The sequence below is a fragment of the Tiliqua scincoides genome, chromosome 8 (genome assembly GCF_035046505.1).
Source record: "Tiliqua scincoides isolate rTilSci1 chromosome 8, rTilSci1.hap2, whole genome shotgun sequence".
Taxonomy (NCBI): domain Eukaryota; kingdom Metazoa; phylum Chordata; class Lepidosauria; order Squamata; family Scincidae; genus Tiliqua; species Tiliqua scincoides.
This window is the reverse complement of record NC_089828.1, coordinates 14223721-14241699: the sequence shown is the minus strand read 5'-3', so window position 1 is coordinate 14241699 and position 17979 is coordinate 14223721. Positions and strand designations below refer to the sequence as shown.

The window sequence follows — 17979 nt, the reverse complement described above, 5'->3', positions numbered from 1 at the left end:
TTCAGAATTCCTTTCATCATTGGCTGTCCTTGGGTGATGGCAGGAAGAACGCAACAAATTGCCCACAGCTGTCCTTTAATCAGTGCTCCCCCCTTTGCCCAGGATTTGTTACAGAAATCTGCCAGTTGGCAAAGGCAGGCAGCATTAACAATGTTCAGATTTATTGCCTCGTAGCTTGACAAAGCAGGATCCATCTCCCCAAGCTCCACCACAATCCCCCAAATGAACTCAAGGCTACCAGCTTCTTGACTGAAAAGGAGAGTGTCTTCCAAACGTCCGTGAGGCTGTCAAACATTTTCCTGACTGCGAAAGACAAGCAGTGAGGCATGTCCGGGAAACAGAAAAACATTGTGACCTGCTCTTCAGAAGGACCTAAGGAGCTTTGCAGTCTTCAAGTTTAAAGTTAGATCCATATATTCTATGTTATGTTTCTGGACATTCAATCGTTCTTTTTGTTTAAATACTTTGGAAAAATATTGAACTCCTATGTGCTGTTACCCTGCACGTGCCTGATCTTGTCTGATCTTGGAAGCTAAGCAGGGTCAGGCCTGGTTAGTACTTGGATGGGAGACCGCTTGGGAATACCAGGTGCTGTAGGCTTATACTGTAGTCTTTCGAGACTGAAGGTTGCCAACCATATATATGTGCATCATCATCATTGCCTTAGGTTTTTCCCACTTTATTTTTTCATCACCCTTTCACCAAGAAGCTCAGGGTGGTGTACGTGATACCTCCCCCTCCTTTGTCTTCACAACAGCCCTGTGAGGTAGGTGAGGCTTAGTTAGTGACTGACCCAAGGTCATACAGGCGTTTTCGGGCGGGGGGGAGGGCGGGCGGTGGGCGTTTCCGATGGGAAAGGTGGGAAGCTGGAGGTAGGGCAGGGACTTGGCAGTTATTCAGGATCCAAGCCCATTTCCTAGGCAGTGTGGAGTGGCTCCAGGTTGCTCCGTTCTGCTCTGCGCCACCTCCTGAGGTGACGCAGGTCCCAGTAGACCCATTGGGGCCACTGTGGCTCTCTCCAGGGCAAGGGGAAAAGTTTCTCCTTGCCTCTGGCTGAGCCACAGACAGCCCCAAACTTGCACCCTGTTACAGCACAGGCCCACTGGCCTGCCTGTTCCAGCACAAGTTAGCCTGGACGCCTTTAAAACGTTCCAGCAGGCGTCTAGCCTGGACGCCTTTAAAAGGGGATTGGACACGTTTCTGGAGGAAAAATCCATTACGAGGTACAAGCCATGATGTGCATGTGCAACCTCCTGATTTTAGAAATGGGCTATGTCAGAATGCCAGATGCAAGGGAGGGCACCCGGATGAGGTCTCTTGTTATCTGGTGTGCTCCTTGGGGCATTTGGTGGGCCGCTGTGAGATACAGGAAGCTGGACTAGATGGGCCTGTGGCATGAGCCAGTGGGGCTGTTCTTATGTTCTTAAACTACAATTCCCAGGAGGCCTTGCAGGTCTCTTGTTATCTGGTGTGCTCCCTGGGACATTTGGTGGGCCGCTGTGAGATACAGGAAGCTGGACTAGATGGGCCTATGGCCTGATCCAGTGGGGCTGTTCTTATGTTCTTATGTTCAAGTTAAGATTGCGCTGCCCGCCACACATGAGTGTTTACCCGCTGGTAGGTAACCGTGCCTGGGCTTTTACTGAAGACCAGGCGAGGGGAAATCTAAGGTCACCAGAATGGTCCCAATCCAATGAGCCTGGAGCTCAACAAATGCTCCAGGAGGTGGCCCACCCCCATAAGTAAAAAGGATCAAAACAGAGGCTTCAGCAACTGCTAAGGTAAAACAGTTTTTGTTTGTTTTAATCTTGTAAAAGTAGGTGAGTCCTGATAGAGTGTTGTTTAGAAAAGTGGGTCCCGGCGCTAAAACATTTGGTCACTACTAATATATGGATTGGGCCAGAACAGAAATAACAAGATCAACAAATGTTGCAAAGCCATTGAGTTCTAATTTGATTGTCATGCTGCAGTGGCTTGACCATGTGATCTCAGTCCACAAATAGAGTCCCCCCTCAAATGAGATTTGCCAGGAAAATCAATCAGGTTTTCAAAAATTAGTTTCTCAGGTAAACCAAAGCATAGTCCATTGTCATTTTTATCATATTTCTTATGGTTTTTTTTCCTGCCCTATTCTATAACCTTCAATATACTGGACTCAGATAAACAAAGAACTAAATTAAAACTGTCATTTCAGCTCATAAATAACAGATGTCTCATCTGTTTATATCCTTGAATCTTAAAAAAAAGAGAGAGAGAGAGAGAGATTCACAAAACCCCCAAAATGTCAATCCACTTTTTTTTTTTTAATGTAGCTCTTGGGTAATTTGATGCTGCGTGATTAGACTCTCAGATAATCCTGGCCACACAAACATGAAAAAAAGAAAGCCAAAAACCCTTTGACTCACTCGCTTATTTTATGTGACCGCTGCTTCTTTTCCCATGTGACTTTTTTAAAATTAAAATTTAAGTGAAATCTAATCACAACAAAATGATGTTCACACGCTCCCGTTAATAATTTATCACCCTGAGATCACAGAGCAGGTAATGTGGATGTTAGAGATTCACTTTCCATCTAGGAAAAAAAAAAATCAATGCGTTTTCTTATCTGTTTTTTGGTCAGCTTCATCTTTTCATCTCATGAGTGCCGCATTTGAGCAGACCTCAACAAGTGTGAAATATTAATGCTGGAAGAAATTGACAGAAACGGTGCCAATATTATATTAAAAGGAAAAAAAAAACAACAAATCACACTCTTCTCCCATAGTCCTTAGACACTGATAAAATCCTGTCACTAGGCTTAATGACTCACTCTCCTCTATGCGTGATCAATCTGATGAAAATTGGAATTAGCTGCAGAAAGGAGTCAATGATGCAGTAAAAAAAGAAAATAAAAGGAGACTAATACTTAAAAAGGGAATTGTTAATCTGATATTTAATGGGAATATGCTCTTACACTTACAGTGAAGTTGCTTCAGTTAAAGTTATTGCTCAGGCTGGCCCGGGCCTCTCTAACTAGACTCTCACAGAAGACTTGCTACATTGAGAGTTGAGGATCTTTTTAAAAATCTGTTTTTATCTTCTTCTGAAAAAGGAGAACATGAATGAATGAATGAATGAATGAATGAATGAATGAATGGAAGCATCAACCATGTAGGAGTTCACCCTGGGCAGTAAGTATGATGGGAGTCTAACATAAGGCTGCAATCCTATTCACGCTTACCTGGGGGTTAGCCCCATTTAAATACAGTGAGGCTTCCTTCTGGGTAGACATGCATAGGACTGGGTTGTGACTCACCTTGCAGCTCATCAAAGCCACGCAGGAAGAAACTGGGGAGGATCTTAAGGGTACAACATATTGATGAGCCACTGTGGTCAGCTGAGAGCAATGGAGACCCTGCCCCTCCTCTCACAAAGAGTTCTATGATTACAGACAGGTGGGGAAGGGACCAAGGTTGATGGCTGACTGACAATCTAGGTGAGGAAATGGCTCATTAGGGGGAACCAAATGAGTGAATGTGAAACTGGGTGTTTCTACATTCCCCTCTCCAGTCTAAGGCAAGGAACTGGAGATTGTGGTTGGTCTGTGGAACTCCTTGCTATAGGATGTGGTGACAGCATCTGGCCTGGATGCCTTTAAAAGGGGATTGGACAAGTTTCTGGAGGAAAAATCCATTACAGGTTACAAGCCATGATGTGTATGTGCAACCTCCTGATTTTAGAACTGGACTATGTCAGAATGCCAGATGCAAAGGAGGGCACCAGGATGAGGTCTATTGTTATCTGGTGTACTCCCTGGGGCATTTGGTGGGCCGCTGTGAGATACAGGAAGCTGGACGAGATGGGCCTATGGCCTGATCCAGTGGGGCCATTCTTATGTTCTTATGTGGGAGGGGGTTCATGCAGATTGCCAGGATCCCTGGAAGTTCTTGAACAGTCAAGGGCCCATTGGCTATGTATGGATCCCATATTCTTCTCAGATGTGCAGAATAAGCAGGAGAGGGAGAAGTGTGAATAATCAGTGCTTTTTAGCACAGCTCATTTTAGCTGTCCTGTCCAATATAGGATTTGTCAGTCTTGCCAATGGAAAGATCCATGAGTTCCAGATGGACCTCAGGAGGCCAGATGTCTCATCACAGTAGTGTATTTGCGTTAGAGCAGCAGCTGCTGGACAGGGAAGTAGCTATAAAAAGCCAAGAAACCACATGACAGAGCTATTGTAGGTTTCGGTTGTGTGATGGTATGGAGCGTGGCCCTGCCTCATGCCCCATCATCTTTCTGTCAGGACCAACCCTGAGCCATAAGTGGAAGAGACTTTCTCCCTGGAATCCATCACTGGCCCTCCCCAATGGGTTAGTGAATCCCAAGACCAACTCTCTGTAAGTTGGTTTCTGAGACCAACTCCCTGGAAGCTGTGGATTTTTAGGAGTCAATGTGTCTTATCGTTTCATATCCTACAGCTCTAGACTTTTCCATGATCACCACTGGAGCCCAAGGAGCAGGTGTAGAGCTGGGTTGGCTAAGTGGGTCATTGGCTCATATGCTTCAGAGGCCCAACCCGGCTAAACCTTTGCATCTTCAGTACCCTGTGGCAGCAGTGTCCATAGGGGTGGTGGAGGTGTGGGCCCAGGGCCTGGCTTTGTCCCAGTGCCCAAAGGAAGCTGGTGCTACCACCACCCCGAAGCAGACACTTGGCTTGGAAGCTCTGTCACATACTACTTCTGTGTCATTATTGGTGTTAGGCCTCATTATCCTGGCTCTAATGCTCATTTACTAGTTATTTGGAAAATCTTTGTTGTCACAAAAATCACACTTTCTCCAGTGCCATTTCCCAGATCAAAATTACACCCTTGAGTACAAAATTACACCCATTATACCCCATGCTAATATTCCTCCTGCTGGGTCAAAAATACAGGTGTCTGCATTCCTGACCCCCAGCAGGAGTAGTAGCTTAAGGGGAGGGAGAGTTAACTCAGGGAAATCGTGGAAGGATTGTGTATCTCCTCCCTTAGCACACATGTCCCAAGAAAATTAGCAGCCCCTTTGCAGTGACTCTGAGGCAAAGGAAGAGGCATCAGAAGAACCCATCACAGATCTTACACGTGATTTGGTCCTGTGTTTTTGCAGTTTGGAAATCTGTCTGTTCTCAAGATTTGAAAGAAAGAAAGAAAGACATATTTTTTTCTTGAATCCCTTCCAGTTTGTGCATTATGTGAAAGGATAAAAGCACTCCCAAACCCACACATGATGGGTTGTGTGTGTGTGTGTGTGTTTTGGAACTAAGTAATCTTGTCTTATCTTTAAACCAGTCAGTTGCCTTAATAAAAAGGAACAGTATAATCACTTCTTCCTGAATACTTGATCATTTTTGTTGGTGTTCAGGAATAACATGGTATAGGCTACTGATTCTCTGCAGTTTGGGGCATTTATTTATTGCCACTATTCCCCCCCCCCTCCACTTCCCATAAACATGCTGGGGAGGTCCATTGCTTTGTCAGTCAATGGAGAAGCTTGTTACCAAAAAGGGCTGTTTTGGTTTAGGGGAATTAGTACACTACCCTTTTGGAACTTCAGGATCGCAGGCTAGATAACAAGACGGCGTAATGCAGAGAAGTTTCCTTTTAGCTTGAAAAGAGACTGAGTGAAAGATAACTTTCAATCAAAGATTATATTTTTATTATAAAAACACATAGGTATACATAATGCACATGGAAAAATGGCAAATATATGTCTACTTGAATCCTAGTACTTGGATCCAGTGTACCTAACCTTCAAGGTGGTTGCGTGTGGAGTGTATTTGGTGCATCCGAGGAAATCAGAAAAGGATAGGTTATAGGGAAGAATTTTAGGGGTCCCTGATCTGCCAACCCAGTTGCTGCCTAAAGATGGGGAGAGAAGGGGAGATAAAAAAGGGGGGGAGAGAAGGGAAAAGTTCCAGATGCAGATATAGTTACCTGTCCTGAGGAGCAGATGGATGGGGGGGGGGGAGTCCTGGAAGGAGGACCTCTGCCTTGGCGGGGCAGCCAGAGAGAGAGACCATGTGGCAAAGCTCTCTCTTAAAAGGGTTTTTGCTGACCTGGATGCTGACCTGGATGACCCGGATGTGTCCCAGAGCTGATCTGGATGCGCTTGCTCACTACACACAGTGGGGCACGTGGAGTATGTAAAACCATGAAAGGATCAGGAAGTCAGCTATCAGCAAAGGCTGGCCTCCTGGGGGGGGTAGCTGGCCGTTCAAATCTGCATACGGTGATTGAGTTAAAACAATACATTGGATAGAAGACATTTAAGCAACGATTTACTATTCCAGCCTAGAAAGGTGGAAGCTGTAGCTTGACCAGGGTTTCTTGGAAGTTTTGCCTGTGAGAAGGTTAATGTGTTTGCATACCCAGTGATTGGTGTGACACGTAACAAGCTGTGAGGAGACACAGTGATTGGGTTAAACAATACACATTTTTAGGAGACATTTAGGAGACATTTAGGAGAATAGGAGACATTTACTTGTCCCTAAAGAAATAGGTGAGCTTGTGACTTGACTCTTTTGTGGCCTGTATGAGAAGTTTTGCCTGTATGATATTTTAGTCCATAATAACATAAAGATCACAACTTAGAAGGAAAAAGGGGATTTTCACGTAACAAGCTGGGCCTAGGAGAGGGGGGTAAAGGAGGTAATTTGTACCTGGTATGGTATGGTTGGCAACCTTCAGTCTCGAAAGACTATGGTATAAGCCTACAGCACCCGGTATTCCCAGGTGGTCTCCCATCCAAGTTACTAACCAGGCCTGACCCTGCTTAGCTTCCAAGATGTACCTGGGCCCAGGGTCAAAAGGAGGGCCCTGTTGCCAAAGGAGGGGGCCCAGAAATTTCCTGGGATCTTACGTTTTCTTATCTACGAGGGTCGCCCAGAAAGTAATGCACCTCATTTTTTTCTTCAACAATTATTTATTGAACACAATGAAACTTACACACAAGAAAGAATGATGTTTCTTCTACACTCCCTATTTCTCCACGTAATCTCCGTCCAGTTCTATGGCCTTCCTCCAGCAAGACACAAGGGCATGTATGCCCTGTCAGTACCACTCCTTGTTCTGGTCACGAAGCCATTTCTGCATTGTGTGAATCACCTCTTCGTCATCCTCAAAATGTCTTCCGTGAATGGCATCCTTTAATGGCCCAAACAAGTGGAAGTCTGAGGGAGCTAGGTCAGGGCTGTAGGGTGGATGGGGTAACACAGTCCAACCCTGTTTAGTGATGTGTTCCGAAGTCCTCAAACTTGTGTGAGGCCGAGCGTTATCATGTTGAATCAAACATTCACCTGGGTTGTTATGGCGCCGAAGTCGCTGGAAGCGCTTCTTGAGTTTGGTTAATGTCTTCACATAAGCTTCAGAATTAATGGTGCTGCCTCTTGGCACCACATCAATGAGTATGACACCCTCACAGTCCCAAAACACAGTGATCATGACCTTACCGGTGGAAGCAGTTGCTTTGAATTTTTTCTTCTGTGGAGATTGAGGATGACGCCATTCCATCGACTGTCGTTTTGTTTCGGGCTCAAAATGGTGAACCCAGGTTTCATCACCTGTCACAATCCTGGACAAGAGCGCTTCCTCCTCATCTTCAAAACGTTTCAGCAACTCAGAAGAAATGTTTTTTCTGAGAGATTTGTGGTCCACCATAAGACAGCGCGGAACCCATCGTGCACACACTTTTGAGTAATCAAGAGCACAGATGATTGCATCCACACTTCCTTTGCTGATTGACAGCTTCGGCGCCAACTGTCTAGTCGTTTTGCATCCGTCCTCACGAATGAGCACATCAGGAAGCTGCGTCTTGTCAGGTGTGACATCTGTGGATGGCCGCCCCGAACGCTGCAAATCTTGGAGTTCTGCCGAACCACCTTCTAATGGCCTCACCCTCTGTGCCCAGCGACTAACCGTACTTCTGTCGACTGCAGATTCTCCATAAACTGTACACAAACATTTGAGAATGTTCCCAACAGTTTCTTTCTCCGCAGTGAGAAATTCAATGACGACACGCTGCTTGTAACGTACATCACTTACAGACGCCATTTTGAAACACTGCTGCAGCTACGCTATCTGTCTGAAGAAACCAAAAATTTTTGTGCGCACTCCTGAAAATTCAAATAATGTATATCTAAAGTTTCGCATTCGTACCATTACTGTAGACTGAGAAAAAAAATGTGGTGCATTACTTTCTGGGCGACCCTCGTACTCAGACTTGTTGCCTGCACGGGATGCTGGAGACACTACCGTGACTGGGGATGCTGGGGACACTACTGATGCCACATGGGTGGGTAGACTTGGGCTCCAAAGAATTTTCTAGCTGTCTCTACCCTCCCCCTCCCGTTTCGCCCCAACCTGCCCCTGTTCTGCTCACCCATCTCCAACCTGCCCAGCACTGTTTCACCCCTCCCTCTTTGCAAAGGGGCTCAAAAGAAACTTTGTACCCCCTGATGAAATTCCTCTCTGAGGCCCTGTGGAGAAGGATATACCAGTGACTCCCACTGGTGGTGTCAGGGGCACTGGAGAGTTTGCAGCACCCACCTACAGTGGCGTCAGTAGGGTTCCTGTCACACGGTGCGGGAGGCCAGTGTGTCACCCCCATTATGGACGCCCTCCCATGCAGTGGGAGAGGCAACATCCTAAGCAGTGGGCGTGGTGATGCACCATTGCCCTGCCCCTGCTGGGTTTTTTTTGGCTGTAACTTTTGATAGAATAGAGATATTTCAACACTGTTGGTTTCTTTGCATTCTGCATGAAATTACGCATGGATTGATATATAACATGATGGTATTATTCAAAACTACCAAGATTTTAAAAATTTTGACCAGTAATGGTGTCACCCCCTCCCTATGTGCCTCACCCAGTGCGGTCTGCACCCTCACATCCTCCTAGCAATACCACTGCACAGCTCTGTGGGTCTTTGCAGATCTGGTATTCTTCCTTTGGCACCTGCTCTCTGCTTGCTAAATGGTAAGAAGCAGCAATCGAAACCAGCCCACATTTATTAACTGCAATACAAGAATGAGCCACAAACATTAACAAAGGGAGTGCGCTGATGAGCTCTCACTGCATTGAGCTCCTGTCCAGGTTCTCGCCATCCATTTTAAGTTTCTGGGGCCTCAGGAAGTTTACCTTTAAGCAACAGTAATATAAATTACATTGTTGATTATTGTTATTTTCTTATGTTGCGATTAAGTCTTTGTATCATGGTATCATGGCTGGTTGGCAACCTTCAGTCTCGAAAGACTATGGTATAAGCCAGGGGTGTCCAAAGTTTTTGGCAAGAGGGCCACATTATCTCTCTAACACTGTGTCAGAAAAAATAATTAATTTACATTTAAAATTTGAATAAATTTACATAAGTTTACGTAAATGAATATATTCAAGATGAACTTATATGAATAAATGAAGGTCTTGCAATAGCTCAAGGCCTATAAAAGGCCTTGCACAAAGCAACGCTGGCCTTTCCTTTGCTGCCGCTACTGCATCACAGACGTGAAACAGCAAACAGTGGAGGAAGCCCTCATCCCACAGCTCACACGAGAGGTCAAACAGTTGCCCTCACACTGAGAGCAGTTGCGTTGGGCTGGTGAGGGCTCCAACAAGTCTCCAGAGGGCCAGAGGCTCATTGGAGACTGGGGACTCTCTGAGGCCCGCATTGGGAGTCCTCGAGGGCCACAAGTGGCCCCAGGGCCAGGGTTTGGGCACCCCTGGTATAAGCCTACAGCACCTGGTATTCCCAAGTGGTCTCCCATCCAACTACTAACCAGGCCCAACCCTGCTTGGCTTCTGACATCAGACAAGATTAGGTATGTGCAAGCTAGATCCATGGCAAGGATCCATGGCTATCATGGCTATCCAATAGAGAAGCAGCTTCTTTGTCTTCCAGGGAAGTAGGAGAGAAATAGCCACAGGGCAAGCCTTGGTGTGGCCCTGGGATGCTGTGACTGTGGGTGCCCCAGTGTAGTCCATTGTAAGGCTTGCTGGTCCTGGCCCCAGGTACAAGTGGTACCTCTGGGTTTGTCCCCAGCAACACAGGATCTGCAGCCCATCTCCCGTGGTCCTTGGGGTTCCTGGGCTCCCTGGTTAGGCTCTGCAGTACACAATGAGCTGACCACCCCCCCCCCTTCCCCATGCCTCACTGTTTAATGAGCTGGCTCAGCTCCTTCCCAGCCAATTGGAGATAAGCTGACACTTGGCCCTCTCCATGCCCGGTTGGGTTGTTCTGCTTACTCATTTGGCTGCCCAAGCCTCCACTTGAGCTGCCTTCAGCCCACCTGGGACCTCTTTTTTCCTGCTTCCACATTCCCTGCTGGGATAGGTGCCAGGTGGTAGCGACTTCAAGGCCTCAAGCTGGACGCGGTGAACAGCGTGGGCGCCACACACAGTAATGATCTTTATGCTGCCTGATTTAAGCAGTGGCAATGTCCTTTTTAATGATGTGTTCCAGTACTATGGAGTTAAGGACTGCAGCTTTTCCACCAGATCCTGCCCTCTGCAAACTTTCTGAGAAATATTTTCCATCATTCTGACATTTCATTTAAAATGAAATATAGAAGATATTCGTGTTCATGACAGGTATTATTTGTTTGACTTTGAAATATACAGCAAACGCACATTAATGCTCCGCAACTGAAGTGTTACAGGGGTGTGTATCTGCATATTCATGGCAAGCATCTCTGGTCCACGCGAGAAAAGAGGCGAACTGACAGAGAAGGAGTGACCTTTATGTAGTGCTAAAATCTGTCTATGCTGGCATGTGCGCTGATGAATAATTTAATAAAGGAATGGTAGACATGACCTTCTCTTAAAGGAGACCCCCCCAAATAACCAAAAAGAAGCAAAATTTCATGAGTCATTTTTTTTTAAACATCTTGTATGTGTTTCACACCGTTGGTAACATACAATTCATGTGCGTGTACATGTGTATTAACATACAACCCAGAATGCTTTACCCAAAAAGAGAGAAAAATGGTCATCAGTGAGAATCTTTGCACAGGGTTGAAGGATGCTTGTAATACAGCACATTGCTCATCTATTCACTGTTAACTTTCCGGAAACAGGTGTTGCAGGTTTTGGGACTGTTTTGGAAACCTGCAAAACCTATTGAGCACGTGGCAACATGAGGACACAAAAAAATGCAAGTAGGCATCATGAGAAATTAAACCTCTTTCAAATCACTTTCAGGCCTCTTAAATGCTATTGTCCATCTCCAGTCTGATATCAGAATTTAGTTCTGACACAAGGAAATCCATAACTTCAGAACATTCTGTGAAGGAGGCTTAGTAGAAAATTTGTTTTTTGGTAGTATGGCACCCTGTAGGACTGAATAATGTACGGTATATAAAAAAAATGATGTATATGTTCAAGATTACCTGCTGGCTTTTAAAAATATATGGCGGGCTTGTCCCAATATGCAGTTAAATTCTAATGTGAGTCATTTTTCATATGAGATTAAAATTTAAAACTTGAATGCCAGAATGGCTTAAGAACCAGGATGGTGTAGTGGTTTGGGAGTTTGAATTAGACCTGGAAGATCCAAGTTCAAATCGCTGCTTAACCATGAAGCTTCCTGGGTGACCTTGAGCCAGTCACTATCTCTGTCTTGCCCACCTCACAGGGTTGTTATGGGGACAAAAGGAACCATGCCCTCCACCCTGAGATCCTTGGAGGATGGTATAAAAAAAGTTAACAATCTTGATGAATGTTCTCAAAGATAGGTTGTTTGAGACTATAAACTTACTGTTGCAGAATCTTACGATGGGAGCAAATATGATGTGGTTCTCCCAGCAACAACTCCCACAATTAAAAAATAATTTATCAAGGTCCTGAACACATATAAAATGCAGCAAATGATATCATATCCTCAGAGAGTACCATTTCAGATTGCATGTAAGGAAGCTACAGGTTTCATGAGCCCCTTACATAAAGAAAAGAATCTCCCTGCACACAGAGAACTAGCCTAGCACAGGGTAGAGCCTCCATTTGCCTGAAGATAACATCCAGTTTGAGGCCACCGGCACCGTGCGACCTTGAAGCAGCTGACAAGCTGAGCTGAGTTACTCCATCTGCTCTGAGTGTGGGAGGATGGAGGCCAGGATGGAGGCCAGATCAGAAAGAAACATCTGAATGTTGTTGTTCTTGAAAGATAGAACCTTCTTTCAATTGTAAAAATCCCTAAGGGGATTTAAATAGCCTGCCTATGTAAACCGCCTTGAATAAAGTCTTGAATAAAGACCAAGAAATAATAATACCTGTATTATTATCATCATCATCATCATTATCATCATCATCATCATCATCATGCAGATGGCTGGGCTAGCACCTTTACAGACTAGCTTTCCATGTGTGGATCAGTTGAATTTGAAACTTAATTGCTCTGGACTGCAGAGGATTTCTGGACCTCAGCCTAAAGAATGATTTAATACACCAGCTGCATATTGAACTAAAATATTGGAAATGCTTATTGATCAAGTTCTCCTGTCTGAAGAGAAGAGAAAACCCATTTGCAAGTGAATTGGCCAGCTCTGTCCTTTGTGGCTTTCCTATTATGCACAGAACTTCACATTTAAGGTAACTTGATTAACTCAATATTCTCTGTTAGTGCAATGAAAACCTCACTATTTGGGAGGGAGGGGAAAATAGAACTTTATGTCTCATTATACTGTTCGTTGGAAAAATGTCAACTGCTGGTTTAGATAGCCCAGTATTTTGATCATTGGAGGCAAGCTTAAATCTTCTGCCTTTGAAACACTTCCCCCTCCATTATTAATGTTCTTGTCTGGGCCACCGTAGGGGGTCCGGGAACATGTCTCCCCGGATACTAAGGGCCTGCTCTCTCTCTCTCTCTCTCTCTCTCTCTCTCTCTCTCTCTGTGTGTGTGTGTGTGTGTGTATGTGTGTGTGTGTGTGTGTGAGAGAGAGAGAGAGAGAGAGAGAGATTATGAAATACATTGTTAAGGTTGTCTGGCAGTGGCTTTCCAGGGTCGCAGGTTTCAAACTTGGGGTTCCCAACCTTTCCTGGAGATACCAGGGCTTAAACCAGAGACTTTCTGCATGCCAAGTGTCACTGAGCTTGATGAAGTCTTTGATTCAGCTGAGTCCAAAATAATAGAATCAAACTTTTGGATACCGTATTTACTAAGATAAATACGATAAAGTCACCAAGTCACCAAGTCACTAAGATAAAGTCACCAAGAGAATCTTCTTCCATCATGGGTGTCCAAGATTCTCTAATGCCATCTGCTGGCTCTCAAAGGAAGCAGCATGGTCATGCCTCTCACTTGGCTGTGGAACTCTCCCCAGTGGTAAAACGAAAGCCCCCCTTTCAGATGCAGGGCAGAAGCATTTTAGTTACGGGACAAGGTAGACTTGCAACAGAGCTGTACGGAGTGTCAGGAGTCTTTCCCCCTTTTTCCAGAACCACAGAACAGGTTTTTGTGTGCGTGCGTGAACATGGGCATGTATGCGTGTGTTAGCTAAGTTATCTCTCAAATATAGTCTTTTTAAACAACAGCAACATAAAACAACTTACCGCAGAATATTGAGTGTCCTTTGCAAAAACTGGCAATTTTTATACAAGCATAAAAACTTTTGAGGTTTTGATCCCCTAAAATAGCAATTTTCAACCAATGTACTGCAGCACATTTGTGTGACACAAACAGTGGCATTCCTGGAGGGGGGCAAGATAGCAAATGCCCCAGGGTGCCACAACTTCAGTGTGGCACCACCTTCCTCACCCAGGAGCCTTTGGAGAGTCAGGGAGGTGCACGTCCCACCTTCCCAGCCCTCCAAATGCCTTCTGAGGCTTCTGGAAGGCCAAAAATCACTACTTCCAGTTTTGCTCCCTGAAGGCCCCCGGTTGGGGGCAGCATGGCGGAACCCTGTGGCTCTGTTCTCAGGTAGCGCAAGAGCCAGCACCACCAGTGGCCACAATTGGTCCACAGGTGTGCCATGGGAGTTTGGGGGAGGGTTATTGATTAGTAGGGCCAGTGGGGGATGAGAACACCCCCTACTAGCAGCATTGTGTGCCTTTTCAATTGTAAAAAAAAAATCCTGATGGTGTGGCCTTGACAATTTTAGTGCTTTGTCAGTCTGCTATGTGATGAAAAAGGTTGAAATGTTTTTTACATTTTTTTTAAAATAAATCCATTAAGATGGCCTAAGGGAGAAGGAATGTGCATGTTGTTAAACAGCTTCTTCCACTCCCTTAATCCGTGCCTGACTGAAGACTTTAAGATACATCAGGGACTCGTCGTAATAATGCTATCGTACCGCTGAACACGAGTTTTGTAGTCTGAATAAGTCACTGGTGCAGTTTAAGTACTGGATGCCGGCATTTGTGGAATGTTGTGCTGTATCATCCTCAGATCCTGAAAATGTATATCTGAAGCTGGATAATAATGATATTCATGTCATGTTTGTAATTCCTATTTTGGATTAAGTCAAATTTGGATCAACTATGGGCCCAGTCCTATGGAGTTCGTGCCGGCTCATTGCCTACCCTAGTGCCAGTTCTAGCCCAGTGGTCCTGTGCGTGTTCCTGTGCCAGCCCAGTCAACCTTAAGTAGGCAAAATGTGCTTTGTGGCACAATTGCAACCCTCCCAGGTGCAAAGGACTTGCGCCAGCCGAGCGCACCTTTTACCCGCAGTAGTAACTTCCGGTTGTTTCTGACCACCAGTTGTTTAAAATAGCAAAAACAATAAGCTCTGCTGCAAAAATAAATACAGGCTGATCAGAATGTCAGCCACCCACCCCATTCCACCCTCCCCATTTTTCCCCTCCCCATCCTTCCCCTGCTCTCTCTCCACCCTCCATGCCTCCACGCCACTCAGCAGTGAACTTACCACCGTCAGGTTCCATTGCCTCTCCAACCAGCACAAAGGCTAGCACCCACTTGCGCTAGCTTTCACGTCACCGCCTGACTCTCCTTGGCTGCCGCAAAGTGCTTTCAGGCTGCGGCCCTGGTGGTCTGGGCTGTCAGATGCAGGCTTGTACCTGTATATGCGGGTCATAAAAACCAAAGAGGGAGGTTTCCTAACCTGTGCTGTTATGAAGGACAGTTTAGGGACAATTGCCAATTGCTCAGTTCCTAGCCACCATTGTCTTCACTTGATTAACTGACAACAGTACAGACAGGAAAGGTAATTGGCTAGACCTTAACTGGCTCAGTACAAAGCAGCTTCATATATAACAGCGCCCAGGGCTGGTCTTCAGAACTCGGGATCTAAAGCAAAATATTTTTGCTGGTCTCCCCATTCATCAGGATGAGCGGCAAGGCACCCAGCAGTGACATCACTGTCCTGGTTCTGGGGGTGGTGGTGGTGTCAGTTTCAAGCCAATTGGACCCAGGGGTCGGCAGAAGGGAGGGCTTTCCAATGGCAATGCTCTGCTCACCACACTCTCTTTGCTACTTCTCAGCATGGAAAATTCCATGCCCGAGCATTAGCTATGGAACGAGGTCCTGGCTGTGGCTGGGGTCTCTCCACCCACCACCTCTAAGGGGCTCCAGTGTTGGCCCCCTCCAGACGTGGGATCTGATTTGGCCAAATTGTCTTAAGTCCGGCGATGCCAATCAGTTTGCTTAAATTTACTTCTTAGCTATACATCAGTGCAGGTGCAGGCAGTCCCTGGCTTTTGAAATGTCATTGCTAGCTATTTTGGGGACGGCATTCAAACACTGCTCAAGAGTGCAACATCGACACAATAACCACCTATAATAGCCTGGAGCCCTGGAACCTTGAAATAGAGAGATTGAGTAGATAGAAATATGTCACTATTGTAGGGATTAGACGAATGCGAACATTATCAGTAGTCCAAAATATCAGACACTGCTTTAAAAAGAAAAAAAATCATGTCTTGAATCATCCAGCCCAGAATCTGACAAATGCTATTTGATTCAGGACCATATATATGTACAGTATATTTTTTTAACCTTCCAGCTGCTCAATCATGCCTTTCTTGTTTCCAGGCAGGGGCACAGATGGAGACCGTAACATTCCATTTGTATTGGAAACTCTGCTCACACCTTTAGCTTCAGGTGAGTAAACATGTGAAGGGGGAGCAGGACCAAGAGTCCCAGCAGGTTGGCTGCAGCACCAAGCTTCCTGAATCACCAATACTATAACTTCTACTACAAGCCTGACAGCCCAATCCTATTCTGCACTGGAACAGGCAGGCCAGCTGGCCTGCGCTGTTTCCAGTGCAGGGTAGGAGGTGGATCCCACACAACTTGGAGTAAGGGATTTTATTTCCCCTTATCCTGTGTTGCACAGCAGCCACCTCAATGGGGCTACTGCTCTAGCTAAATCACTGGCTCACATCTGAGCAGCCCGGTGTAATGCCAGGCTTCTCGGGAGGGGGGTTAGGAAATGGCCTAAGTGCCAAAGGCCAGTCCTATCTCCTTCCCAGGCCTGGTTTGCCCACTGGCCCATCCTCCCCCACCCCAAAATGCCCCTGTTCTGCCCTCCCACCACCCTCTTCCACCCCTGCGTTGGCCTCTCTGGGCCAACCCAAACCTATCTTGTCCAAGTGGCACAGGGACAGGACACAACATGAACAGGTTGGCGCACATCCTTATCCTGGCGTGGCCTGCCTCCGACTCGCCACAAACATGCTTTACAGCATGTTTGCAACACATGGAAGCCCACTGTGCCTGCATAAGGTAAGTACTGGATTGTGCTCTGATAGACTGAGCTCTGTGCCACATCTAGGCTCCTTTATTCAGTCAGCTGGCTTGATGGGCCAGCTTCAGCGGATCATAGAAAACCTCATATGCGTTCCTCAGTCTGAGCACATTGTCTCTGGTATGGAAGATGCTACCAAACCTATCTTTACCCTGATTGCTGCCTTGGCTCCTGAGCTCCTTGGCTTCAACTATGCACCTGCTCCTCTGACCCTTGTCTGCTGCTCCAAAACTTAACCTGTTCCTGTTTCGGGGAGTTAGGTAGGATTGGGCTACTTGTCTCTTTTGGTGTTTAAGTCCATCCAGGGTCAGCCCAAGATCCCCTGACGTCTGAGGCGGTCTGCCAAATGCTGCCTCCCTTACATGATGATGTGCCTTACCTCTACTCTTCCCACTCCCCAACCTTCTAGCCCAGCACTCTCCTTCATATTTCCTCTTCTTCTCTGTGACCTTCTTCCTTCTCCAGTCCAGGGAGTGGAAGGAGAAGGAGGACCAGTGGAGGCAAGAGACAGAAAAGGGCACCCCTCACCTAACTGCTGCCTAATGTAACAATTGACCTCACAGATAGACTGACCCTGACCCCAGTCAGTTCTTATTACACTTTCCGATTCCAGTGCTTCTGAACATCATCTCCCTGATCTGATCTCCCTGATTAGGCCTCAACCCTGTCTGTTGCCTCTGGCCCCTTTTATTTACCTGTGCAGTTTTTGGAAGTGTGCAGTGTGGCTTGAAGTCAAGTTAAGGACTGGGAGGTTGGGAGGGGGTTTCGAGGCAGCACACGTCTCCCTCCCCAGTGTGCAATCAATCAACCAAGACTGAAGGTATGAACCAGATTTGTTGCTACTCTTCATCCAGTTGGACTCTTGTTTTCTTTCTCCATTTGTCTAATGCTGAGAAGAAAAGCTATCTCTCTGGTGTGGAGAAAGGACATTCTGGAGTTCTGTTTTACACTTGTTGACAGATACAAAATCAGATCACCCTCTGTTCCTTTGAGAGCTGGGAGTTTTCATTTAATCCAGTTCATCCACATGAACCAGTCCCAGGACTCTGGAGCTTCACAGACAGAAACACTGTGTTTGAATTCCTGGGGTAATTGCAGTCTAAGTAATCCCTCAACTCAGAGTGCTTGGGCAAAAGAAGTGAAGACTGTTGCCATAATATTGGCCTTGCGTTTGAAGGAAAGAACTGTAGTTGAGAAACTGATTTGAGAAAAAGCTGCAAAGAGAGATACAGAGCCAGTGTAACAGACTGAGTATTGGACGTATACTGGGGTCA

At 46.0% G+C, this 17979-nt stretch overlaps 1 pseudogene; it reads left to right on the top strand.

Annotated features, from left to right (window-relative positions):
• The first annotated feature begins 482 nt into the window (after nt 1-482).
• Nucleotides 483-600, top strand: LOC136659680 (5S ribosomal RNA; annotated as a pseudogene).
• Nucleotides 601-17979: the final 17379 nt, after the last annotated feature.